Source organism: Chiloscyllium plagiosum, unplaced genomic scaffold (assembly GCF_037043375.1).
Source record: "Chiloscyllium plagiosum isolate Xiang-an unplaced genomic scaffold, Cpla_swu_hap1 HiC_scaffold_51, whole genome shotgun sequence".
NCBI lineage: Eukaryota > Metazoa > Chordata > Chondrichthyes > Orectolobiformes > Hemiscylliidae > Chiloscyllium > Chiloscyllium plagiosum.
In genome coordinates, this window is record NW_028270189.1 from 21351353 (window position 1) to 21379048 (window position 27696).

The 27696-nt window shown below is 44.0% G+C and overlaps 1 non-coding gene across 1 annotated transcript; it reads right to left on the reverse strand.

The window, feature by feature from the left end:
* Positions 1–2924: 2924 nt before the first annotated feature.
* trnag-ucc (transfer RNA glycine (anticodon UCC)) lies at positions 2925–2996 on the reverse strand. The gene has a single exon. It is a non-coding gene; the product is annotated as a tRNA-Gly (tRNA).
* Between the last annotated feature and the right edge of the window lie 24700 nt (positions 2997–27696).

Genomic DNA, 27696 nt, shown 5'->3' on the forward strand with positions numbered 1-27696 from the left:
ATCAATTGGTAGGTGGAAAACAATGTAAAAGAGGCAAAGCATATAACCCAGTCTCCAACATTGTGAATCTTCAGAAACTCTGTGAGAAGTGAAATTCAAGGAGAATGAAGAAGGGTGAACTGCCCAAATGAGCAGAGACAGTCAAGACCACTACCCCTTCTTTAAGAGGACAGACCATTAACTTTGATGATTCTCGTTCCCCTACATGACAAATACAAACCTCATCGAGACTCCGGGACAATGAAAAAACTCGGGACTGCACAAGGGACAAGAAGGCTTGAAGGGAGGTGGCCCCAGTTGGAGTAGAGTTGGTGCTCAGTGACATGGGTGTGTCTGTCTTGGATGGGATAAGACTGTTCCATAATGAATGTTCCAGACTTTATTTTGGAAAAAACAAAACTGATAAGAGGACACTTCTCGGTCTGGGAAGGACAGACTGAAATCCGTCACAACCTGCTTTAGATGTTCGGGCAAGGTTTTAGGTTGGAAGTTTCAGCGTATTAGACCGTTAAATGAAAGGCTGGTGGTTCAAGACCTCCAAAGGCGACAGCGATCGTTGTTGTTAAAGCATCTGTTTTCTCTGCTGCAGGGTTTCTTGTTTCCAATGGGGGCAGGAAAATGTTCCTCAAACGGAAAATTTCCGTGTGAAGAACCACAAAGAACTTTCTGCAATGGTTTAAAAGTTAATGTAATGAACTGTGTCCTCTGAGCATCTGAAACAAAATCAAAAACTGCTGACAAAACTATCTGGTTTGGCAGTACCTGTGGGAGATTATTGAATTCTGATGAAGTTGTTAAATATTGTCCACGATTCTCTCTGCATGGATGCTGCCAGACCTGCTGAGTTTTGTCGTGGAAAAAGTATAGAGAATCACCAGGAGACGTAGAGTGTTCTTCAAGAAGTCGGTCTGTTATTTGCAAACGAAAAACCGTGACACCGAGAAAGCAGATTCTCGAATGCTCTCGAACTTCATTGTCCATGGTTTTTTATACATTTTTCCCATGCTTTGTTTGCTTACCAGCATGTCCAAATATATTAATCAAAGGACCTCACACTCGCTACACAATAAACCAGTGATGTTAGTTCCCATCATCTCTTTAATTGTTCATTCTACTTAACGTTATTCTCATGTGACGGTTAGATATTTAATGTCAGCTTTCGCAACAATGGTCTTTCATTCCAGACCCTACTTCATATTTTCCCGATGCCATAATTTGTTATTTATTGTCAATAATCTCAATCAGGCTGACTCTATTAACTATTAATTTGATACTTAATGTCATGTCCCAAATATTTATGTTCCCAATCGAGTCATAATCATACTTAACAGGAAGCCTAACTTTACTGACTGTAATCTAATCTCACCATCGAGACCTTTCAGCGTCAACCTTTCTTTGCTAATTGGTGTGAGAGAATTCCACTATTCTTATCTCATCCTGTATTCTACAGACCCCTTGCAACAGATCGCCAGTGGGGTTCATGCTTTAAACCTTCCCTTGCTTTCATGCTTTAAACCTTCCCTTACTTTCATGCTCTTTATTTTCCATGGTAACATTTTGTCATTCTGACTAATGGCAGTTATTCCTAGCACTGGATATACTGACGGTGAAGGGTCAGTGATCAGAGCGGACTGTCCCTGTAGTTCTGTTCCCGAATCTCCACCTCCCGCTCTGTTAGTAACCTCTCAATCTCCTGGGAATTGCATTGTTCCCAATTTTGCCGGATTCCAGGCCTTTAACCTTGGCTGAGTAGAGAGTCGATGGTCTGAGGAATAGCATTCCCAAACGTCTCATGTCCGAGGTAATACCAATTAATAACGATGTCTGTGCATCCTCCTCTAATCTGTGAAAATCATTGTTGCGCACTGTAGGAACATTTATTGACCGAAATTAAGGAGGTTTTGAACCAGATCAAACTCCTATTAATTAAGAAGATGGTCTAGATCCCTTTTTCTTTTCTCCTGAAGGCAAATGTACGGCAATGCAATTCAATTGGTGAAACTTCCAGGCTTGAACCGAAACACAATTTACTTCGCAATATCGTTGTAACACAAACAAAAAACAAAGTGTGGACTAACCCAACTCTATTGGAAAACTGAACGAAATGAAACATCATTTAACTACGAAACAGTCAATGTTCGAATATAGTAACATTGCATAAACCATACAAAACTGGTCTTCCTGCTTCCGGAATGATATTGTGAAACGTGAACGGATGAGGAAAGGTTATAACGTGATGTTTGTAATTCTTAAGCTTCCACGGTGACACGGTGGTTAGCACTGCTGCCTCACAGCGCCAGAGACATGGGTTCAATTTCTGCCTCAGGCGACTGACTGTGTGGAGTTTGCATATTCTCCCCGTGTCTGCGTGGGTTTCCTCTCACAGTCCAAAGATGTGCAGGTTAGGTGAATTGGCCGTGCAAAATTGCCTGTAGTGTTAGGTAAGGGGTAAGTGTGGGGGTATGGGTGGGTTGCGCTTCGGCGGGGGGCTGTGGACTTGCTGGGCTGAAGGGCCTGTTTCAACACTGTAAGTAATCTAATCTAATCAAATGGTTTTGAGGTGCGAATGTATTTTAACCTTGAAGAAATTTGACGCATTTAAACCTCCTTCCTGTCCACGATAGAGGCTGTTGAATCTGTTCCGAATTTCCAGCGGCTTCTGTAATTATTTAAGGTTTCTGACGATAGCAATCTCTCACTTTTCCAACAAAACAAAACGAACCTTATGTTGCGAACAATATTCAAATAAGCAATGGGTAGCAGAGAGGAAAGCTTTCGAGCAACGCTGCCCGGATTGTCACGGCAATTAACAGGAACCATCACCATGAAAACCCTAAAGCAACCTGACAAATCTATTTCGCCACAGAATGCAACGTTGGTGCTCAAGACTTTTCCTTACAAAACCACAGGAAAAGCCACAACAGTGCGATGGCCGGGAATCGAACCCAGGTCAACTGCTTGGAAGGCAGCTATGCTCACCACTACACCACCACCGCGCTAGCAGATAAGCTGTCCCTTTTCCCAAACGGACATAACAAGGCCGTAATCGTCACCAACTGAACTGGGGATGAAAGCAAAACAAGCAATTGTTTGTAAAACGTCAACAGGTCTGAAAACACCAGAATCAGAAGACTTCAGCCCTTAAGAACAATCACTGGATCCAAAAGGTTCACTCCCCACAAATGCTGCCGAACCTGCTGAGTTTCCCAGCAATTTTTGAGCTGTCTCTCAGATCTGCAACATCTGCAGTTCTTTGTCAGATAGAAAGCAAACGTTGACCCATTGAAGGGGATATTTGATCAGGTGATTGTCCTCTTCATCCACAGATATAGATGGGATGGAGTATAGGATCATAAAATTCTTACAGTGTAGAAACAGGCTATTCGGCTCATCATGCATCCCACCAAGTCTCACCCTCGACGCTATTCCTGTAACCCCGCATTTCTCATGGCTAACCATATAACCAACACTCACCTGGACACTATTGACTATTGAGCGTTGCAAATCCACCCTAACCTGCGCATCTTTGGACTGTGCGAGGAAACTGGAGCACCCGGAGGAAACTCACGCAGACACGGGGAGAATGTGCAAACTCCACGCACACAGTCTTCAATCAGACAGGGATCTGGGTAATTGGAGAGGTTTCAACAGGGAGTGCAGACTGGTGTGTGAATGATGGGCCGAAAGCCTGATGTCAGTGTTGTAAAGGCTCTACAGTAACATGATTCCCTACATCCAGCATTCAACACAGTTTGCATTTTGTTTTAATCCGTCCTGTTATTGACATTATTCTGAGTGAAATGTATAGAGAGAGGTTGTTTGCGCATTCACACAGATCTGTGTTTTGATGGGTCAGGAGCAACATACAAAACAACAACTGGCGGAGGGAGAATTGAATTCCCCTTCCGAATCTGCCGAGGACATGCAGGACCAGGATCTTCTCTATCACAACTCACTCACCACCCAACGCCTTGAGGAAAAACGCCTGATCTTCCGCCTCTGGAACCTCCAGATATCGTGTGTGTGTGTGTGTGTGTGTGTTTTGTGCCTGTCGCTGTGTGTGTGTAATAGCCGGAAATACGTACAGAGACTCAGACACAATCACATATGCAGAGAGATGTGCAAAGACCCATACAGACAGAAGCACATATATCGACTTAAAGAGACACACGTGCACATACAGTCACACAGACATACACACACAAGCGCACAGATGTTGATGGAGACAGCAAAAGTGATACTATTAGAATTTCTTTCCTAAAACTAAATGAGAAATTAATAGATTTTTGGATTGTTTGACTTTACAGGAAATTTGTCCATAATTTTGACGGGACAGCTGCGCCTTTAACATGTTTTTGAACGAAATAAGAGAAAGGTGGTTTAGTTAGTAGAGTGCGAGCTTAATGTTGAACGGATGAAAGCAATTTGAATTGATGAACCTATTTTACCATCCCTGCGTTTTCCAGTCTTTTCAAAATGGCCGCTGATGCTTCTGAATTGGGTTTAAGTGCTTTCTTGTTCCAGGATGATAAAATAGGAATTAAGAACCTGGAGGATATTTCTATTAGAATCAATACCGATCATTGGAAAAGTCCTCTTCCATAGGAAAGGGGACTTTGGGATTGCTGTTAGATTTTCAGCACTTCGAAGACCACCCAACAAAAAACAATGAAATACAAAATTAAACAGATTGTAATCCACTGTCCTTCTTTAAAAGTTTCAAATGAACAATGCAACATATTTTGATGGTGTCGTTTGTTGTAACCATTTTATTATACACATCACCAGAAAACCGAATGTGAATTCAGATATATTGTCCTAAAATACAAATGGTGAAATACGTAAAAGCTTTAAGAAATGCGAAGGTTGCATAACATTGCAAGAAGGGAGAAATAATAAATAGACTGTACTTTTTATAAAAAATGTGCATCATGTATTTTGCAAGGAAATGCGTTTTTGAAATGGCATTTTAGTTTTCTCAGGGCGAATACATATAAAAACATAGTTTAAAAAAAGAATTGAGTGTAATTGCGGACTAAAATGTGAAAAGAGCGACCTTACAAACAGATCGAAAGTGGAGGATAGCTGCAAGATTTGACAGCAATTTACCTGATAGTGACCCAATAATTGAAGTGTGATTGGAGATGAACGGAGTTATACACAGATGCAGCCTTTGTTTGTGACAAGGAGCTCATTGATTATTGGCCACTAGTTCACCACTGACAAAGGCTGTCAGCTACCAGCAACGATGTGATTGGTTCTCAGGCAACTAAACAGCTTGGGACTCTGAACAAGATACAGGGAAGTCTTCAACTGCTCAGGAGCTCTCTTTGTTCGCGGCAGTGATAGGTGCTTTAATCCTGAAGAAACCTGGTTTATTTTTGTTTTAGCTGTTCCTATGAGCTCTGCCTTTTAATGAGTGTGTTAGAGACTGTTTGTAAGTATTAACCAGTCCTTCTGCATGGTGTAACTCAATGACAGCCTCCAAGATGCACTGTACAAATTTACCAAGGCTCTAAAGACATGACAACGAAGAAATGGAAGGGCAGGGGAAGCAGATGAATTGGAGGGTTATGACTTGGAGCCAGTGATCAAACCTGGTTAAATGAAGAGTAGATGAAGAGAAATGAAGAGTAGAGTACATAACGTCAGGAAGTATGGGATACAGTGGGATTTGGCGATCTGGATTCAGAATTGGCTGGCTGACAGAGGCAGAATGTGCTTGGAGATGGAAAATATTCTGCCTGGAGGAAAGTGTTGATTGGAGTCCCGCAGGTCTCTGTTCTTGGACCTCTGCTCTTTGTAGTTCTTATAAATGACTTGGATGAGGAGGTTGAAGAGTGGGTTAGTAAGTTTGCAGATGGCACTAAGGTTGCAGGTATTGTCGACGGTATAAACGGCTACTTCAGGCTGCAGCGCGACATAGATAGGATGCAGATCTGGGCATGGCAGATGGAGGTCAACCTGGATAAACGCGAAGTGATGCATTTTGGAAGGAGGAACACGAATGTTGAATATAAGATTAAAGACAGGATCCTTGGCAGTGTGGAGGAACAGAGGGATCTGGGTATGCAAGTACATAGATCCCCCAAAGTTGCCACACAAGTGGATAGAGTTATTAAGAAAGCATATGGAGTATTGGCTTTCAAGAAGGGGGATTGAGGTTAAGAGCTGCGAGGTTTTGCTGCAGCTCTACAAAACCCTGGTGAAACCACTCTTTGAATATTGTGTCTACTTCTGGTCGCCCTACTATAGGAAAATGCCGAGGCTTCGGAGAAAGCGCAAATAAGGTTTACCAGGATGCTGCCTGGACTGGAGGGCTTGCCTTATGAAGAAAGTTAGAATAAGCTCGGACTTTTCTCTCTGGAGAGAAGGAGGAAGAGAGGAGACCTGATCGAGGTATAGAAAATAATGTGTGGAATAGATACAATCAATAGGAAGAGACTTTCCCCCCGGCCAGGATTGACTGGCATGAGAAGTCATAGTTTGAAGATATTAGGAGGAAGGTATAAAAGAGATGTCAGAGGTAGGTTCTTTACGCAGAGAGTTGTGAATGCATGGAATCGGTTGCCAGCTGTGATCATGGAAGTAGAATCATTGGGGACATTGGTGCGACTCCTGGACATGCACATGGATAGCAGTGAGTTGAGCGGTGCGTAGGTTAAGTTACTATATTTGACATTAGGATTAAATCTCGTGGGCCAAAGGGCCTGTTCTGTGCTGTACCTTTCTATGTTCTATGTTCTATGAGTGCGTATACTTGATATATCTAAACGTAAGGTGTCAACCTGGTGAAGCTACGACACAGAAATAGTTGCATGCCAGAAACCATAAGAAGCAACGGATAGACAAGGCTAATTGACTTTATCACTCACGGATCAGACAGAATATCTGCAGTCCTGCCAGCTCCCATCATAAATGATGCGGGACAATATAATAAATCATTTCTTTCACATGAACGACGAGGCTGAGCGATACGAAATAGATCCTTTCGAAATTATGACAGTCATGGAAGTAATGGTTAATGGAAGTCTTTTACACAGACCACAGGCGACATAGGTTTAAAGTGTTATCGAGCAGACCAGACCCAGATGTATGGTATGCAGATTGATTTTGCTTGTTTTATGATAGTCATACATTCTGAGAAAGAGTGAAGAATATTGTGTTGCATTCTCTCCAGTACAAATCATACCTTACATAAGGACATCAGTTTAATATAGTTTCACAGCTTTTGACCAGGTGCAGAAAAGGATCAACTCTATATATGACAGGTCAATTCATAAGTTTGATAACAGCACGGAAGAAATTGTTCCTGAATCCATTGGTGCGTATTTTCAAACATGTGCATCTTCTGTCCGATGGAAGAGGTTGGGAAAGATCATTGCGGTGGTGGGAGGGGCCTTTGATTGTGTTGGCTGCATTCCTGAAGCAGTGGGAATTCAAGACTGAGTCAATGGAAGGAAATATGATTTGCGTGATGGATTGGGTTAGGTACACGCATCTCTGCAATTTCTTGCAGTACGGCCAGAGCAGTTACCATACGAAGCGTCTGGATAGAATGTTTTCTGCAGTGCAATATTAAAATTGATCAGAGTCATTACCAAAATGCTAAATTTTCTTCCCGTCTGAGGTGGTAGATGCATTGATGTGCTTTCTTGGCTGTAGAGTTGACATGGATAGACTGATTGTTTGTGATATTTATTACTCGGAACTTGAAGCTGTCCATCACCTCCAATTCAGCACCAATAACAGAGACCAGTGTGTGTCCTTCAGTCCAATTCCTGAAGTCAATGGCCAGTTCCCTTGTTTTGCTGACATTGAGGGAAGGACTGTTGTCTTTACACCATGTCACTAAGCTCTATTTCCTGTAGGAGAAAGTGAGGACTGCAGATGCTGGAGATCAGAGCTGAAAAATGTGTTGCTGGAAAAGCGCAGCAGGCCAGACAGCATCCAAGGAGCAGGAGAATCGACGTTTTGAGCATAAGCCCTTCTTCATGAATGAGGAAGGTGTGCCAAGCAGGCTAAGATAAAAGGTAGGGAGGAGGGACTTGGGGGAGGGGCGTTGGGAATGCGTAGGTGGAAGGAGGTTAAGGTGAGGGTGATAGGCCGGAGTGGGAGTGGGTGCGGAGAGGTCAGGAAGAAGATTGCATGTCAAGAAGGCAGTGCTGAGTCCGAGGGTTGGCACTGAGATAAGGTGGGGGGAGGGGAAATGAGGAAACTGGAGATATCTGCATTCATCTCTTTTGGTTGGAGGGTTCCTAGGCGGAAGATGAGGTGCTCTTCCTCCAGGTGTCTCTTGCCATGGTCTGGCGATGGAGAAGGCCAAGGACCTGCATGTCCTTGGCGGAGTGGGAGGGGGAGTTAAAGTGTTCAGCCAAAGGGCGGCTGGATTGCTTGGTGCGGGTGTCCCAGAGGGGTTCTCTGAAATGTTCCGCCAGAAAGTGGCCTGTCTCCACAATGTAGAGGAGGCCACATCTTGTGCAGTGGATGCAGTAAATGTCGTGTGTTGAGGTGCAGGTGAATTTGTGATGGATATGGGAGGATCCCTTGGGGCCTTGGAGGGAAGTGAGGGGGAGTTTTGGGCGCAAGTTTTGCATTTCTTGAGGTTGCAGGGGAAGGTGCTGGGAGTGGAGGTTGAGTTCGTGGGGGTTGTGAAACTGACAAGGGAGTCGCGGAGGGAGTCTTTCCAGAACGCTGGTAGGGGAGGGGAGGGAAACATATCCTTGGTGGTGGGGTCTGTTTGGAGGTGGCAGAAATGACGAAGGATGATACGATATTTGGAGGTTGGTGGGATGGTAGGTGAGGACCAGTGGGGTTCTGTCCTCGTGGCGATTGGAGGGGCAGGGTTCAAGGGCGGAAGAGCGGGAATTGGAGGAGATGCAGTGAAGAGCATCGTCAACCACGTCTGAGGGGAAATTGCGGTCTTTGAAGAAGGAGGCCATGTGGGTTGTTCGGTATTGGAATTGGTCCACCTGGGAGCAGATGCGGAGGAAGTGAAGGAATTGAGAATATGGGATGGCATTTTTTACAGGGGGCATGGTGGGAGGAGGTGTAATCTGGGTCAGTTTTGAGACCTACCCACTATCGTGGTGTCATTAGTAAATCTGTAAATGGAGTTAGAGCTGAATTTGGCGGTACAGTCACGAGAGGGTAAGAAATATTGAAGGAGGATGAGTACACAGCCTTGAAGGGTACCAGTATTGCGTATTATTGAAGAGGAGGAGTTTCCAACTCTCCTCATTCATTGTGATCTGCAGGTCAGAAAGTTAAAGATCCAGTTCTCGATGTGAGGAAAGTCCTAGGACTCAGAAATGTCGATGAGTCTTGTTGGCATTCGGGTCTTCAAGGCAGAGCTAAAGCCAATATACAGAAGACTGATGCAGGTGTCCATGTTATCCAGATGTTCCAGAGATGAGTGAAGTGCCAGAGAGATGGGGTCTGCATGGATTGATTACAATCGTGGCGAATTATCGAGAACCTCAGCAATCTGGGAGTTAATGTTTACCATTCCTAACCTCTTAAAGCACTTCATAGATGAGTTCGGCCATGATTGTATTAAAAATCGGAGCAGATTCGAGGAGCCGAATTCCAGACTCATGCTCCTATTTCTTGTGTTCATTTGTTCTTTATTGCTCAGAGGGAAACATGTTAACGAATGGTCCTGGCAGACAATGAAGATCCACACACACAAATCCCATTTCTCGGCTATAAGCCCATCGTCCTAAAGGTTTCAGCAATGCATGGGATTATTGAAATACCACACAGGTAATATGAATGCTTATGATTCAAACATTCATCCTCGTAATGAGAGTGTGTGAGACTTTACGTTCTTCTGGGTGTATGGTAGCCGACTGCAAAATGAACCTCAGCAGGAACCTCAAAGAGGAGGGTATCAGAGTAAGGAGCACAACAGTCCAAGAGCTGTAAATGTGGTTAGGAAGAGGGCAACCTGCACAAAACTACCCAAGACAGTGGAGGGGGGGTAGGTCTGGGAGTGAGGGTGTCGATCCAATATTACCAGAAGTGTTAACGTGAGTTGATCAAACAATGAATTAATTAAAATTTGATGAAGAAATGTATCTGACTCTCTCTGTCACTGTCTGTCCCTCTTTTGTTTAAAGTGATAAAATACCGCCCTCTCCTGGCTGCCCAGTGTCACTGTACTAGCAGGAGATTTTTTTCTGAGACACTTTCCTACTGTCCCTGTTCATTCTTTTATTTCTGACAGTCTCACAATGTCCTGAATGACGCAAAGGCGCACGCGGCTGCGCAGTGACGTCACAAAAAGAATGGCCACAACCAGCGGGGAAAGTCTGAAACCGAGGAAGCGAGAGGAGGCAACAGGTGACTCGTGCCAGGACCGTGAGGTGAGGGAGAGCGATCCCCTCTGACCGCCACGAGAGGAACCAGCAACCACTTTCTGAATGAAAGCAAATAGATATTTTTGAGTGCTAGGTCATTTATTCACATTTCATCATTCCGTAACAAGGCAGCACCCACCCCTGAAATACTTCAATACTATAGTACAGGAAATGTATAAATGTTAGGAACCACAGAACGATGAAAAGGTTTAACATTGTTGCTTGGACAGAATTTCAGCAGTGTCCCTGTTTTCTGCATTCCTCCATTTTCAAATCGAAAAGTTACATTTGTTGCTTCCGAGTTTAAATGAACCTTCTCTGAATTTAATTAATGGAGAAAACAAAAGAAGTGGGAGAGCAATAGTGATAAGGGGATTGCATTGTTCGGGCATCAGGCAAATGTCTGTGACAGTGCAGATGCGACACCAGGTAGCACGCTGCCTCCCTGAGTCTGGGATGTCACTGAGTGGCTGAATGACAGTCTGAAAAGGATACGAGCAAATATAAGATGTGGTAACGGATGGAGCCTTGAAAACAGTATATAGGAAGCTGTGAGATCAATTGACAACACAGGGTAAAATACAGAGTAAAGTTCCCTCGATGATGCCTAACCAAACATTTTGAAGATATGTATAATCTGAGAAGTGATAGAAATTTAACTCACTCTCAACTATCACCACAGAAACACACGTGCATACACACACACAGTAATTCTCGATTGTTATCCAAGAGGCTTCCCATTTTCAACGAAAATAGATGTATTCCAGAACTTCATCACATAGTTCTTTACTGGATTGTTTCTGTTCAGTTTGGATTCTAAATTAGATTCCTGATTCGTATCATCCCCATGGACAATTTTCCTCAACACATATGCTATGTCCTGCTCACAAAAACTGCATTTGATTCCAATACCGTATGTTGTTTGATACAGGAGCCTTTCTGTGTCGGGAGGATTTAGTCTTGAGTCTGACCCAGGTGTGTGAATGTCCTGTTTATCTGACATCCAGGATGGTTTAATGAAGCTTTGATGTTTGGAAATCCCGATCTGTACATTTTACAGTCCCTTAGTAGAACTGTATTTATTTTCAGTCAAGTACTCCTTTAATCTGGATCTTATTAATTGATTCAACATCATTGCCCACAACCTTGGACACAAATCGGGAGAGTTAAAGTGATGGCGTCACCAAATATGTGGACAGTTTGGCAATTATGACCAGGACTTGGGCCTGGGGAGGTGAAGACGTTTTACTGTGATCGTACAGGAGGTATGGACACCATGAAGCATCTCCAAAATGATAACGGATGAATGTGGCAATTCACAGATATTCTGGGCGAGCAGAGCGAAACAGACAGACACACTGAATAAGGGACAGAGAGTGACAGACGGATTTTGAGATTTCCAAAAGGCATCTGCTCAAGTCAGTCTTGATCTAAAAACTGAGTATGTTATTGGTGAAACTAGTTTACAAGTAAATTGTGAAGTGGAAGTAAGCTGCTGTCAAACAGATTGATGTAGCGATGGTAAGTGAATGGGCAAAGCCCTGTCCATTACAAAACAAAGTGGAGACTGTCAGGGAGAATCGACAGAGACTTTAGTTTAAATGGGGCGATGTTATAGGACTCTGACGTAGAGAGGGATCTGTGTGTCCTGGGATATTAAAACACATTGAGTTAATCTGCAGGGGCAGCAAGGTATTAGCAAGGCAAAGGGATGAGGTTTTCGTTTGTTCATCGCACATGAGCATCACTGGCTGGGCTCAGCATTTATCCCTCATTCCCATCACCCCTTGAGAAGGTGGTAGTGAACTGCCTTATTGTACTGATGTACTCCATAAAACTTTATTTGTGGAGAAACTGAATGTTGCAGAAATTAAACTGCAGCTTTTTGTATTCCCAGTCCCAATTTTAAACATAACTGTTTGGGTGGCACAGTGACTCAGTGGTTAGCATTGCTGCCTCAGAGTTCCAGGGACTCGTGTTTGATTCCAGTAGCTTGCGACTGTAAATGGAGTTTGTAAGTTCTCCCCGTGTTTGCGTGGGTTCTTTCGGATGGTCTGGTTTGCTTCGACATGTGCGGGTTAAGTAATATTGGCCATGCTAAATTGCCCATAGTGATCAGACATGTGAAGGTTAGGTGCATGAGTCAGGGAAATGTACAGTGATAGGGCAGGGGAATTCCACACCGCTGGGATTATATATTCATTTACTCTAGCCTGTGTGAGAGACTGGAATTCCATGTGTTGTCAGCAAGCTGATGTACAGCAGAACAAAGTCTCTAAGCTAATTGAGGCGAGCAATTCGTAGAACAGGGAGAGAATAGGGAAAAAATAAATTGCTGATAAAAGCTCAGCAGTTTTGGCAACATCTGAACAGAGAAACAAGAGTTACCACGTCGTATCTGGTCACCGTTTATCTGAGCCAGACCTGAAACTTTAACGCTGATTTCTCTTCAAAGATGCTGCCAGACCTGCTGAGATTTTTCAGTAACTTTTGGTTTTGTTTCTGATTGACAGCATCTGCAGTTCTGTCAGATTGTATTTAGGTAGTGAATGGGGTTAAGTTCAGAGTAAAGCTGTTTCTGCACTTCAGCTTTTCTAACTCCCAGACCATGTTCACCGTGGAATTAGATAATGACGAAGTCAACCCCTATCCCCACACTGTCCCTATCAAATGCACTTAGCATAGTTATATCACTGCCTTATCGGCAGAGTACATTTCCCTGTACACTTTCTCCAACTAAACCTCCCAGGGTCCGGGAAAAATAGGGTTGCATACAATGTACAGATATGTCCACAAACACTCCCGTGTCAGGGGAAGCTCTGTGTTAGATTACAGAGTAAAGCTGCCTCTACAGTGTCTATCACAAACTCGTACATAGCTCATACGCACAGACACACTGTCATGCGGTCACACATGTTCAGTCACACGCACAGTAGAACATTGCAAACTCCCGATCTCAGAATCTCACACTCGAACACAACCTCTCACTCAGCCAATCTCAGCCACCAACTCTCAGTCAATCAGTCACAGACACCTCAAAGCCACACTAGCTCATTCACATATACAGCTCTTTCACAAATGTGTACTAATGATGCACAATCCGAGAGGCTTGCTTAATGGTAAATCAATTTCTTTATTTTTAGAGAACACAAAATATTAAGGCAAATTACGTCAGGCTGGTCCTTGATAAATGCCTGTTACCTGGATAAAATACATCTTACTCCACGCAAAATCTCTGACAGATTCTGAACAAGACCACGCACATACAATTCAGTAGCTGACCTGTCATATTACTATCGTATTTTTGTCTTGAAGTTTGGAAAGTTAGACAGATTCTTAAAAATCTCAGGGCACGGACTTTAAAAGGATTCTGGAATCTGCATCTTAATCAATGGAAACTTTGTAACAGAGTTCTCCATATCCTGCTTTTACAGTTTAATTTGTAAATTAACATTTCTACAATGTCGGAATGTTTGAATGGAAAAAAAAGCTTTTCACACATTTGCCCCTCACCTGTGCTGACAGAATTCAGACTCAAACTGAAGCTTCTCTGCTCCTGCATCCAGTTTACCATTGTACCATTTGGTTTAGATTATCCCTCCTCTAACATCGAAATTGCATCGATTGACATCCCAGTTTATTTCATCTGCAGGAGGCTGAGAGATGAAAATGTATAAAGTATACGATTTGTTTTAATCTGCCAAACCAGGGCAAATGATTCCAGAAGTGTCAGTAGCCATTATAGGTTTGTTTTAGGGAGCCATTTCATGTCAGCACAGCGCTGACAGCGACTTTATAAACAGGGAAAGGCAAGAACGGGTTGGGGACTTGGGAGTCCATGTGCAAATGAATGCAGCGTCGATTCACAGAACTATAGTTGGACGGCACGGGTTCAATGGCCATGGAAATGACACAAGCCCAGGACTGTATCCCTGGAATTTTGAATAGACTAAAATGATGAAAGTTTGAGAGTCAATGACAGGAACTTTAGGATTAGATAGGGAGAAAATATCGTTGTTGCTTCTGGAATCTATAAATAGGTTCAATGTCGAGTAATCCAACAATAGACTGGAACCTTTTGAAATCTCAGGCCACGTTCAGCATGAGGTTAGGTTATGTTTTAATCACCCGACACTGTCCCCATCAATCTCTAACAGAAAAGCACAGACATAGGTTTCAGTACAGTTTAAAGCCCAATTATACTGTTCCCATCAACCACTCCCGGGACAGGAACAGCACTGAGTTAGATAAAGAATAAATCCCTCTTTACATTTTCCACATCAAACCCTCCCAGGACAGGGACAATACTGTGCCAGATAGTAAACAAAACAGCGTCCATATAACCAGAAAATGACTGTATTCCATCTGTTGCTGCCTTGCCTATTGTGGGTCACAGATGAGCTCCGAAACACCTCCAGGGCAATCTTATCCTGTACCTGTGGCTGTGGCTCTCTATCTGTGTCTGTGAGTCTCTCTCGTTTTCTGAAATTATCTCCCATTCCCTCGACAGTGTTGAATAAATTTCAAAACCGCTCAATTACGTTTAAAACATTTTCGGATACCCTTAAGGTTTTTTTGCAGGGTTTATAAATATCCATCCTCACGTTACTTGCGGATATCCAGTGTAATTCCTCTACATTTATATAGTCCGTAATCCACAAAGCAAATTAACATCCAGGGTCCGTGAACAATCCGGAAGTTCCATGAAGTGTCTCTCTTTATTGCATGCGATTGGCCATTAACAGTAAAGAAGCGTTCCTATGATTTCTTTTCATTGAGACGCCATCAGGAATCCTGAGGACCACTTTGATTCTCAGACTGACTGTTCATCGTCACTGCAAAGAAAAATCAACTTTTCAAGATGCAGGAAAATCTCAACGAAAGCAACTACTGATGTGCTTCCACAATGTAATCACTGATACATTTTAGGATGAGATTTTGAGGCGGACATTTAGCTAAATGAAACCAGGAGCAGGACGAAGCCATTCAGCCCCTACAGCCTGCTCTCCATTCAATGTGATCATGCCTGATTCCCTATCTCAACGCTGTTTTCCCACTTGCTCTCCAGAGGTCGTGGTGGAGAATGGTACAATTACAAAATTTGTTCACGTTTGTCGGAGGAATCGAACAGAAACTGAATGATCCCGTTGAAAATGGTGAGAAGTTCTTAAACGTTATCGTTCAGGGGGATATATGGTATCAGAACTTTAACCGACAGTGGAGTCAATAATGTGGAGGACAATTGATACAGAAGAGTACATTACAGGCCCTTCAGCCCTCGATGATGTGCTGATCGGTTAATCTACTTTAAGATCAAACTAATCTGCATAACCTATCTTCCATGTGCCTACCCAAGAGTCGCATAAATATCCATAATGCATCTGATTGAACTACCACCACCACAGATTCTGGTCGGTGCATAGAAAGAACTTACCTCTCATTTCTCCGAAACCTTCCTCCAATCACTTTTAAATTATGCCCCCTTATGAAGACTTTTCTGTACTGGGAAGAGGTCTCTGTCTATTCATTCTATCTGTGTTTCTTATCATCATATCCACCTTTATCAATTCACCCCGCATCCTTCTTCACTCCAATGAGAAAAGCCCTCGGCCCCTCAATATTACTTGATAAGAAAAATGCCCTCCAGTCCTGGAAGCATGGTGGTAAATCTTTTCTGAAGCGTCTCTAAAACTTCTGCCTTCAGGATCAATCTTGAAGATTGCAGATTTTAAAAAATCTGTGACTGATTCTGAACAAGCTTCACGTGGAATATGCTTTACAAATCACAATCCCTCAGGTAGTTGGAGGGTTCGCCATGTCAGGGTGTGATTTTGATTAAATACAGGAAATGTCACTCCCCCACGGTCATTACGTGACTGTTTTGCTCTTTATGACAAACAGAAAGCTCTCGCCTCTCTCCTGTCTGTTTCACTGATACTCCGTGCTTCATATTAATTGGCCACTAACAATAAGGAAGTCTGGCTCTGACTAGTTCATTGCGAGGATATCAGGAATCCTGTGGACCACTTTCATCCTCAGACCGACTAGAACTAACTTCTGCATGTATCCTCCGAAATTCTGCTACTCTTCTCTTCCCTGTTTCCTGCATTTTCAATTTGTGTCATTTGCAAATTCTGAAGACATGTCCGGGAACCGGAGGGAACGAAAACAAAATGGAAGTGCATGAATGATGAGATAACAAAATGATAAGGGTGCAAAACAGAACCTCTGCATCCCAACTTTCTTGCCCAAAGTTGCTTGGAAGCACAAAGTAATAGGTCGGGAATGGGGTTTGTGGGGGAATTGAGCAAAAGTGCCAAAGTATTACTGGAAGCTATGAAATGCTGGGACCAGGATTGGAATCAGGAGGTGTGGCCACGTGGGCAAGGTAGGAAAAGTCTTGAATGCAACATTGTCAGAACTGGTCAATTAACGGTCGGTCAGGAGGGGGCGTCGTTCAATCAATGTGGGCAGAGGATGTTCCGGTTCAGAGAATGCAGCAATCATATTTAAAGGCTGTTACCTATATTTTCAAACAACAGCTCTGGAGAGACATTGGCTACTAACAAACATTTAACATCAATTAGATTCAGATTGCTACCTGATTCATTAAAGTTCCTGCAGGGTGCTTGGGCACAGGAACAAGGCTGGAGAAGATCAATAAGTCAATGTGGGCAAGTTCAAGTAGAGAGTGCTGAGGTGGTGTGTACGCGTGGGTAACCTGGTTAAGTTGACAAAAAGGGATCAGCGAGCGGACATTTTCTGGAAGGTTTACAAGGTTAAACTGAAGAACTTACATGTGGCCAGAGATGAAAGTGAAATTGAAAGCAAAACACATCATATCCAGCCATTGGCAAATCCATGGCAACAGACTGTCCTTCCAAAAGGTCAGGGTAAGGAGGATCCAGTGTGCCCTGACAGGGTAGATCAGCTGCTGACTGCAATAACTGGATTATGGGGAGTTGTGGGGTTTCGGGGGAGTGGGGGTTGGGGGCCTCACAGTCACTTCCCGTGACCAACAGCAGCTCCTCATCCCCTCTGAAAATTACAGCAGAAACCACGCAGATAGCACCCAGTTTGTCGGCGCTCTGTCGTCCACAGGCATTTAGAGGAGAGCCAGAATGATCAAAACCAACGGAGAAAACAGATAGCAGCTTGACGTCACTTCAGCTGTCAATGCAGAGGTACAACAACATCATAGCACCGCATTTACTAAGAAGGTCACCTTGAAGTCCTTAGATTTCACAAGTATCTACTTTGTTATTACATATCACCGTGGTGTGTCGCTATTTTCAATTAATTCTGGTGGGATGCATGACAACTCAATACCGTCAATTGCGCACCGCACTGGGAGCAGGGAGTCAGTGAAATGTCTATAGAAAGGGGCCATTGACAACAGGGCAAGTAGGGATCGAGAAGAGCGCAGATAGGCGAATTGGAGCATGACCAAGAGCATCAGGAGCTTATCTAGTCAGAGGGTTCAGGGCTGTGTGAAATTACTGCCCACAGCATGGAATAATGGACGACAGGTTCTCTAATGTGAGATCCTCAGAGGAACAGTGGATACTGGCATTCAATTTCCATCAGGTCTGCCGGCTCAGGAGGGCGACTGGGCAAGAGTCTGAAATAATAGCAGCATCAATCGCAGTGGCAGGGCCAATACTGGAGTTGATGGGTTAGGAGAGTGGGTCTCTTCTGTGTATTCTCAAAAACCGTACAGTGCAGAGGGTCTTGCAACTCAGGAAATTTTCCGAGTCGGAAGCCGCAGACGGTTGGACAGACCCAGTATCCAACACAAAAGAAATGACCAGCTCCACACCACCTTCACATCCATCATCGGAATTTCAGACGGGGCGTTTGAGAGACATATTGAGATCGCCTGTGAAAACTCACTCTCACGATAGCCCTAGTTAGTTTCTGGAGCACGGGGGAAGGGATCAGCCACAGTGTGGGCAGCCTGTTGAAGCTGCCTCTGTTGTGTGGTGGACTGCTGTCGTGCCTGAGGGGAGACGGAGAGGTTAGATGGCCCTGGGCGACATTGCCTGGATCAGCACTGTGTCACTCAGTGTTCTAATTTCACACTGTTCCAGCACTGCCTTCGTTGAATTGCCCTAGTTTGCTGTACTGGCCTGGCGGTGTCCCTGTGGTTGTCAGGTTGTGCGAGCCAGTCGAATGCCCCCATCGGTTTTGGTGTAGTGAACAGCCCATTCCCGTCCAAGTTATTAAGTACAATTAAAGTGTCCGTCCTGCTCGTCGTTCGACTGTGCAACGTGAAAACGTGAGCATATGTAAGGTCTGCACGGCAAGCTTTTCGTTCTCTGCTAATGGAATGTCGGACGAGGAGCCGCAGACCTCCATGAAGCGGACAATGACATCGAGAAAATGCTTGGCTGCTCTGCAGACAATGGATAACAGCCCAAAATCGGCGTGCCGTCTTGCACTGGCCTTTCTTGCATCCTTCACCGTGCTGTCCAGCCATTTTTTCCCAGTCTGAAGCGGTGTCCCAGGATTGGATGGGGATGTCAATAAAAGGGCTAATGGTCACCCAGTGGGTCATATACACAAGCTGTAATACGGTCTGCATATCTTGGGACCGACAGTTGAAAATACAGGAAATTTCGAGGACCCAATTGTAGAACGGGAGCTGTCACTTCAACGGGTCTGGGGCATCTTGTAGCATGGTCCGGATCTCTGCGTGGATCCAGGTCTTATACAGGGGGGTGCACCGTATCATGATGCGGGGAAACTGACAGTTGGTGGCCTGGTAATTTCGGCAAGCACTCGGTCTTCTTGTGAGTGTGGAGTTATCATTTGAGTTGGGCAGCAGTGGTGATTCATAGTGCCCGGGGGCTAATGTGTCCCATCGCGGGCTTGCTGTGTAATGCATTGCAAAAAAATTGAGCCACTTCATTCAGGCCCAACGGGTCTGGCTTTGAAGCCAGTATGGGAAATTTCGGGTACTGTGGGGCATAAGGCGGTGTGGCTGTATCTGGAATTATTTTGATCACAGTGTCGCTTGTTATTGCAGCAGTCTATCGCCTTCGCGGCCTGATACTGCTGGGCAACTTGCCGAAACTTTGCAAGACACTTCAGCATGTATAGAGGGTCACAGGAGGTGTCAACATACCCTCCCGTAATGGCCGTGCTACAATAATCAAGCTTATCGACTTTAAAGAACCTCCCATATGGCCAATTTCCTTGTGGACATGTGTAAAATTCTCCTGTAAAGTGGGTAAAGTAACCGCCATCCCCTGTCTCTTTCAGCACAGTGTCTGCCAGTGAACCAGGATAACAAGAGAATCGCCTATCTTTATTTTGATTTTCACGTATTTACAGAGCGGCATGGTTAGCACTACTACCTCACAGCGCCAGCGTCCCAGCTTCGATTTCAGCCTTGGGCGACTGTCTGTGTGCAGTTTGCACATTCTCCCCATGTCTGCGTGGGACTCCTCCGTGTGCTCCTGTTTCCTCACACAATCACAAAGGTGTGCAAGTCAGGTGAAATGGCCGTGCTAAATTGCCCATAGTGTCAGGTGCATTGGCGGGAGCGAAATGGGTCTGCACGGCTTACTCTTCCGAGGGTCGGGGTGGACTGGTTGGGTCGACGAGCCTGTTTCTACACTGTAGGGAATCGAAACTTACATGCCTCCTCAATTTCGTCTTGTACAACTTCGGTCCTGGGCCGTTCTCACCACATAGTTGGGATTGCCCAGCTAGCACATCCCAGCAGTGGGTGGAATTCCCTGCCCCCATGGCGTACCGGACGTCCTGCGCTGACTGCTAAGCATTGCACTTCGGCTTTCGAGGAAAGACAAAGGGAGTACTCACAGAACACAGAAGCAGTGAGTGATTGACAGGTCAAGCAATAAAGGATTATCGATCACCGCACTGTAAACAAACACTTGTCTGATGGATAAACACACTTAGACGAGACAACTGAAACTGACAATACATGCAGTCAGCAACCGCAAAACAAGCAGACACATCCAAAGCAAATGCTCAGAAACCACAAGACAGAAAAAAAAGTGAACTGGTGGAGCCCCGGTTAATTTCGTTCCAGCTGAGGAATCTCTTAGGATTGATGCGAAAAATTTAACCAGCATTCTCTCATTCTATTTTGCCAGGCTTCCCTTGCCCGTCCGGCTCTCCCCTGGCTGGATCCAGATCACGGCACAAGCTCTGGCCGTGATTGACACAATCAAGACACAATCAAGCATCCAGCGGCATTAATCAGTTCTAGAATGGGATCAGGGGGTTCCAGCTCTCTTCGTGGGTATGTGAGAATGGCCCTTTCCTTGGCAGTAAGGTGATACCATTGTTGCTCTCCAGAGATGAGCAAGGCATTCTGGTGCATCCCTGGCTGACCTGAGCTTCATGTGGCTTTGATATCAATGGGGTACTAGATTACACTTCGGCCTTTGGTTCAGCCTTGTTTATCGGGTCGAGGAAGCTGATTGGTAGGTTGTCTTGGGAAGTGTATTCCCTGGTTTGTGAATAACTGCGATCGAGTATGGTTTCCCTTGTCAGCCTGTTTGGTCAATGCTGAGGCATTTTGGGTGTTCCTTGTATGGCTTGGACAGGCTTGATTTTCTGTGTTCTTATCGGCCATGCTTGTGTGTAGGCAGGTTTGCATGTCATTTCCCATACTATTGAAAAATAAACTTTCAGATCTGCAAAGGTTGTAAATTCAAAATCTTAATTCAACATCAACCTGTTCACATGGGGACAAGCCACTCAGCTGTTCCATGGACGGGAAGGTACTCACTCGGGGATCAATCCTAATGGCACGCAAATGACTTCAACAAAGGGAAAGAAGATTTCTCTTCTGTGTTTGGTAAGCGATTATCTTCACAACACCGCCTAATGTCACCCGATCGACATGACACTGGAGAGATACCATTCGTCTGTTCTGTGCATGAGAAGGAATTTATTAAATCAGCAAAGCTTTAGATAAAGAAGAATGGGCACACTGTAGAGAGACCTGCACTGAGTGTGGAAAGAGATTCACCTGGTCATCTCTATTCAGTGAGCACGAGTATATTCACACGAGCGAGAAATACTTACTTGCTCCTTGCCTGGGAAGTGATTAACCCGGGTATCCAATCTCAGCAGATATGGACTTGTTCCCACAAATGAGAGAAATTTTTAATGGTCTGACTTTGATAAGAGCTTAAGGAGTAGCAATGATGTGACGGAACACCAGAAAACACATGAGAATACCTGCAGTGCAGCAACAGACAGTTCGGCCCAACAAGTCCACACAAACCCTCCAAAAAACACTCAAACCCATTACCCTCCCTTGTATTTACCCCAACTATTAACCTACGGGATTGGTAATATATCATGGCCAATTCACCTAACCGGCGCACCATTTTGTCTTGTGGGATGAAATTTGAGGACCTGGAGGAAATCACGCAGACACGTGGAGAACGTGCAAACGCCACACAGACAGGCCTCCGAGGCTGGAATCGAAGCCAGCCCCTCATGCTCTGAGGCTGCAGTGCTAAACACTGAGCCACCGTGCGTGGAGAGGCAGTTAATTTGCACTGTGGGTAGCAAGGGATTCAATTACTCACTCGCACGTGTGACAGCCCATTCAGGTGGAATCTGTTTCGCTCAGTTGGCTGCTTTGTTGGCTTAGAAAACAGTGTGATGCTCGCAGCGTGGTTCGAATTCCTATCACTGGTTTGAGGTTAATTTAAAAGTTGTCCTTCTCTAAATCTTCTCTGACCTGGTTAAATCACCAACAGCCCCTTCTTTCTCAAATGAAGGCAGTAGCCTCTACGGACTGGAAAGACAGTAATAGTGCAAACAATCCAGTGAGGTCGCATGTGAATGCGACATCGTATTATTGCATCGAGAATTGAACTGTGTTCATTCTGTCAGCCGGGGTTTACTTCATTGGATGTGTTTAATCTCTTCAATTGATCTGGTGTTTAATTGTTCAGTTTTCAATCACATCAAATTCAAAGATTCTTTTCCTCGGATTTCTGTACAATTAGAGGAGACTGGTAGATATCCATTGACTGCCCTGTTCTTGATCTTCTTCTTCATTGTTAAGTGTGGATTTGTACTAAAAAAATATATCGATGCATTCAGCATTTCTGAATGCTCTTCACATCGAAATGAAGACCTTGTGAAGTGTATTCACTTATGTCAGAGAAACAACAATCCGACAGTGAGAGCATAAATTGTGTTCTCATCAGCGTGACCATGTTTATGGGACCTCAATTAATGGAAAGCATTTCCCACACTGCCTCATTAAAACAAATTATTGTCACAGTGAACCCGTTGGTGTATCAGGAGGATGGATGGCTTAAGTGCATCCTTTCCCCAATTCAGAACATATGAATGGCCTCTCGCCAATATGAATTCACTCGTCTTTCAGTAATTTTGAGAAACGTCAGAGCAGGTAAATGGTCTCTTTCCAGTTGAACTCTCTTGTATTTCAGCAGATTGCAGGAATCACTTAATTACTTTAAATCGCAGTGGACGAATGGTCTCATACGAATGGTATGAACTCACTGGTGTCTCAGCAGACTGAATGACTGACTGAATGCTTTCCCATTCTTAGAACAGGTGAATGGCCTCTGTCCACTTGGTTCGCAGATGTAAAGTGAGATCAAATGACGGCCTGAACCCACTCCCTCTGTGAGAACACTTGAATGGTTTCTAATCAACGTGAACACTTTGATGGTCCAGCAGTTCGTGAGAAATTTTGAAGCCTTTTCCATACTCTGGACAATTAAATGGTTTCTTCTCCGTGTGAACCCACTGGTGAGTCAGCAAGTTAGAAAACTGAGTAACTCCCTTTCCACACTCAGAACAGTTGAATGGCTTTTCCCCAGTGTGGTTGCACTGATGAATTTTCAGTACAGACACGTAATTGAATCGTCACCACATTTCCGCAGTTTCTCTCCAGCGCCCCTCCAATTATGTCTCGATAGTTCAGATAGTGAATGATTTCACTCCACTGTGAATGTAACATACTGCTTTCATTTTCAAAGGCCGGTGAGGATCAGGCTACATGGGAACAAAGCAACTCCATCAACTTCTGATATGATGCTTCGTTTCAATTTCCCAACAGCAAATCCTCATCTTTGATACCCCTCAAATAAAACCAGATATATCTCAGTAAGAGAGAACTCCTCAAAACACCAAAACACCAAAACACGTTCCCATGGAAGCTTTCCTTAAAATCGCGGAATATGTGACACATACATTCATAGAACATGAGAACGAGGAGCAAGACTATGCCATACGGGCCTTAGAGACTGCTTCGCCATTCAATAAGGTCATGCCTGATCTTTCCATGGATATGCATCCACTTAACCAACCTCTGAAGGTAATCATTACTTCCTTTATTGTTCAAACAAAAATCAGTCCTAGCTTAAAAAAAAACATTTATTGATGTATCATTAACTACTTCGTTGGACAAGCAGTTCCATAGAGTACTGCTCTGGTTGAAGGAATTCCTTCTCAATTCAGTACTAACTCAGCTCATCCTAATCTTGAGCCTGTGCCCTCTTGCCCTAGTTTCATCCGCTAATGGAAGCATGCTCTCTACTTCTATCTCACACATGCTCTTCATAATTTTATGTTCCCATAAGATCCGGCCTCATTCTTCTGAATTTTCGATACAATCCTATTCCACATAGTCTCTTGTCATCAGCGAACACCTTCAAATCCGGAATTCCATCTGCCAGAATATTGCCCATGAACCCAATATTTCAATGTTCCTCTGCAAATTTTCACTGTCCTCCGCACTCTTTGCTCAGCTCCTCACCTTTGTGTCAACCGCAGACCTTGACACGATGTGCATGGCTCCAAAATCCAAATCATCCAGATAAGTTGTAAATAATTGCGGTCCCAGTACCGATTCCTGAGGCACACTGTTGATGGACAATAGAATAGCACTGATTTATCCCCGCTCTGCGATTCCTGTTGGACAAATAATCCTGAATCCATGCTCATACTTTACCCTTAACAGCATGCATACGTTTGCTGTCAGCCCCTGAACCGCAAATTGTCGACGACATTTTTAAAATCTAGGTACACCAATTCACTGGGTCCCGTTTTCACCATGCTCGTAATGCCATCATAGAACTCGAAAAGATTTTTCAGGCATGACCTGCCCTTCATTAACCCATGCTGCGTCTGTCCAGTTTCTGTCGAGATGCCCTGCTATTTCTTCTTCGATAATCGACTCAAGAAATTTCTGCACTGCAGAGGTTAAACAAAGTTCTATAATGTTGGGGAATGGGTCTGGGTGGGTCGCGCTTCGGCGGTCGGTGTGGACTTGTTGGGCCGAAGGGCCTGTTTCGACACTGTAAGTAATCTGATCTAATTCCTCATATTCTGTCTGCCTCCCTTTTTAAACAGTGATGTCATATTTGTGTTTTCCACTCAGCTGGGACTGCCCCAGAGACCAACGAATTTTGGAAAAATACCGTCAGCAAACTTCTTTTTAACACACCATCGCGTTTAACACCCTGCGATGTTAATTAGCTCCAACAATCCAACACTAGCTCTTTTGTTATAATGACTGTTCCCAGGTCGTCACGAACCGTCATCACTTTGTCAATTACTGGCATGTAATTAATATCCTCCACTGTGAAGACCGACGCAAATGCCTGTTCAATGTCACGGCTATTTCCGCATATCCCATATGTAAATGCCCCTTCTTATCCACGAAAGTGTCAACGTTTACTTTTGCCACTCTTTTTCATTTTTTATTTGATAGAAACTTCTGCTATCGATCTTTATATTCTGTGCTAATTTTAATGCCATGCTCTTTCTCACATTTTTTCTGCATTAAATTCCATTTGCCAACTCTCAGCCCAGCTCTGCAGCATACCTGTGTCCCTGTGTAACCGACAATATCTTTCAGCACTATGCACAACTGTACCGAGCTTAGTGTCGTCCGCAAATTTACGAACCCATCCTTCTACGCCCCCATCCAGGTCGTTTATAAAAAATGACAAAAAGCTGTGAACCCAAAACAGATCGTTGCAGTACACCAAAAGCAACTGAATTCCAGGATGACGTTTTCCCATCCAATAACACCCCCTGTCTTCTTTCAGCTGGCTAATTTCTGGTCCAAAGCACGAAATCCTCCTCAAGCCCGTACCTCAGTATTTTGTGCAGTCATCCACCATGGCGAAATTTATCAAACGGCTAACTGAAATTCAAACGTGCATTACATGAACGGCATTATCCTCATCTATCTGTTTAGTCACCTGGCGAGTTTTAACAAGTTTGTAGCTCAAGATTAGCTTCCACATGAAGATTTGCTCGCTGAGCTGGAAGGCTCACTTCCGTACATTTCTTTACCCTCCTGGGTAACATCTTCAGTGGGCCTTTGGGCGACGAACTGTACAGGGTTTCTGCTTTCTATTGACATGTTTGGGGTTCTTTGGGTTGGTCATGTAATTTCCTGTAGTGATATCATTTCCTGTTCTTTTTCTCAGTGGGTTGTAGATGGGGTCTATCTCGATGTGCGTTTTGATAGATTTCCGGTTGGAATGCTCTGCTTCTCGGAATTCTCCTGTCTGTCTCTGTTTCACATGTGCTCGGAGGAATGCGTTGTCCAAGTCAAAGTGGTGACTTTCCTTATCTGTATGTAAGGATACCAGTGAGAGAGGGTCACGTCGTTTTGTGGCTAGTTGATGTTCATGTATCCAAGTGGCTCGTTATCTGCCTATTTGTCCTTTTGCAAAAACTGATGACATTTACAAAATACCGTGCAAGAACTGTAAACAAACACTACATGAGACAAACATTACAGTCGACTGAGACAACACATCCATACTAGGACAAGCCAAACAGATACATGCAGAAGAATTCCTCGAAGCATGGCATTCCGACCAGAACTCTTCCAACAAACACTTCGAGCTCCACACCATCGACTATCAGCTGAGGAAAAATAACAGGAAATGACATCACCACCGGAAATGACATCACCAACCCAAAGAACCCCAAACATATACATTTTAAACAGGAATCATGAACAGTGCTTCGCCTGGAGACCCACTGAAATTGTTACCTCGTAGTGTGATGAAATGTCTGGAAATGAGCTTTCCAATTCAGTGAGCAAACCAACATCCAGTTTAATGACCTACTCAAAGAACTCAACAATGTTTGTGAGTCTCGACATCCCATTCACAAAACCGGCTTGACCTTCCCTCATAAACTTATTCCAATCGAGATGATTACAAATTTTATCTCTTAGAACTTTTTCCAACACTTTACCCACAACCGACGGAAGGGTCAATGGTCTATCATTTCCAGGGTTTTCTCTACTTCTTGAATGAGGGAACAACTTTTGCTATCCTGTTGTGTTCTGGTACTATACCTTTGGACAATGACAACATAAAGATCAAAGTCGAAGGCTCGGAAATCCGATTCTTGGTTTCCCAGAGAATCCTAGGATAAATCCCATCCGGCCCACGGGAATTTATATATTTTCACATTTTCAGAGTTTGTAACACCTCGTCCTTTGGAACTTCAATCCGATCTCCTCTCGTAGACTGTTTCTCAGTATTGTCCTCTACAACGTTTTGTTTTTCCAGAGCGAATCCTGACGAAAGATATTGCTTTTGCGCTTCCCCCATCACTTCTGACTCCACGCACAACTTACCACGACTGTCCTTCATTGGCCATATTTTATTCCATTCATTCTTTTAGTCCTTACGTAACTATGGAAAGATATAGGATTTTCCCTTATCCTATCTGCCAACAAATTCTCAGCTCCCATCCTGGTTCATCTTCAGTCTCTCTTCAGGTCTTTCTTGAACTTCCTCAGTAATCATGACTCCTGAACTTGACAGGTACACTCCTCCCTCTCTGACAGGTACATACTTATCGAAGACACACAGAACCTGCTCCTTGAATAAGCTCCTCACTTCTATTCTGCCCATTCCCTGCCGTTTCCTTGCCCAACCTGTGCATGCGTGATCTTATCTAATCGCATTACAATTTTCTTTCCCCCAGCAGTAGCGCTTGCCCTCCTATGTATACGCATCCCTTTGAAACGGTCAAGTAAACATAATTGAATTTTGGTAACTATCACAAAAGTGCTCACCTACCGCCAAATCTCTCACCTTGCCATGTTCATTACCCGGTACCAAATCTAATTTGGCCTCTCCCCATGTTGGCCTGTTCCATTACACAGTAGTTAATGAATCGATCGCAGATACACAATAGTCTCCTCATCAAGGCTACCCTGACTGAGCTGCTTCGACCGATCGTCATGTTGATTAAAATCCGCATGATAATTGCCATTCCATTTTTTTCAGGTGTTATTTATGTCTTTGTTTCCTTCCCTCCCCAATGT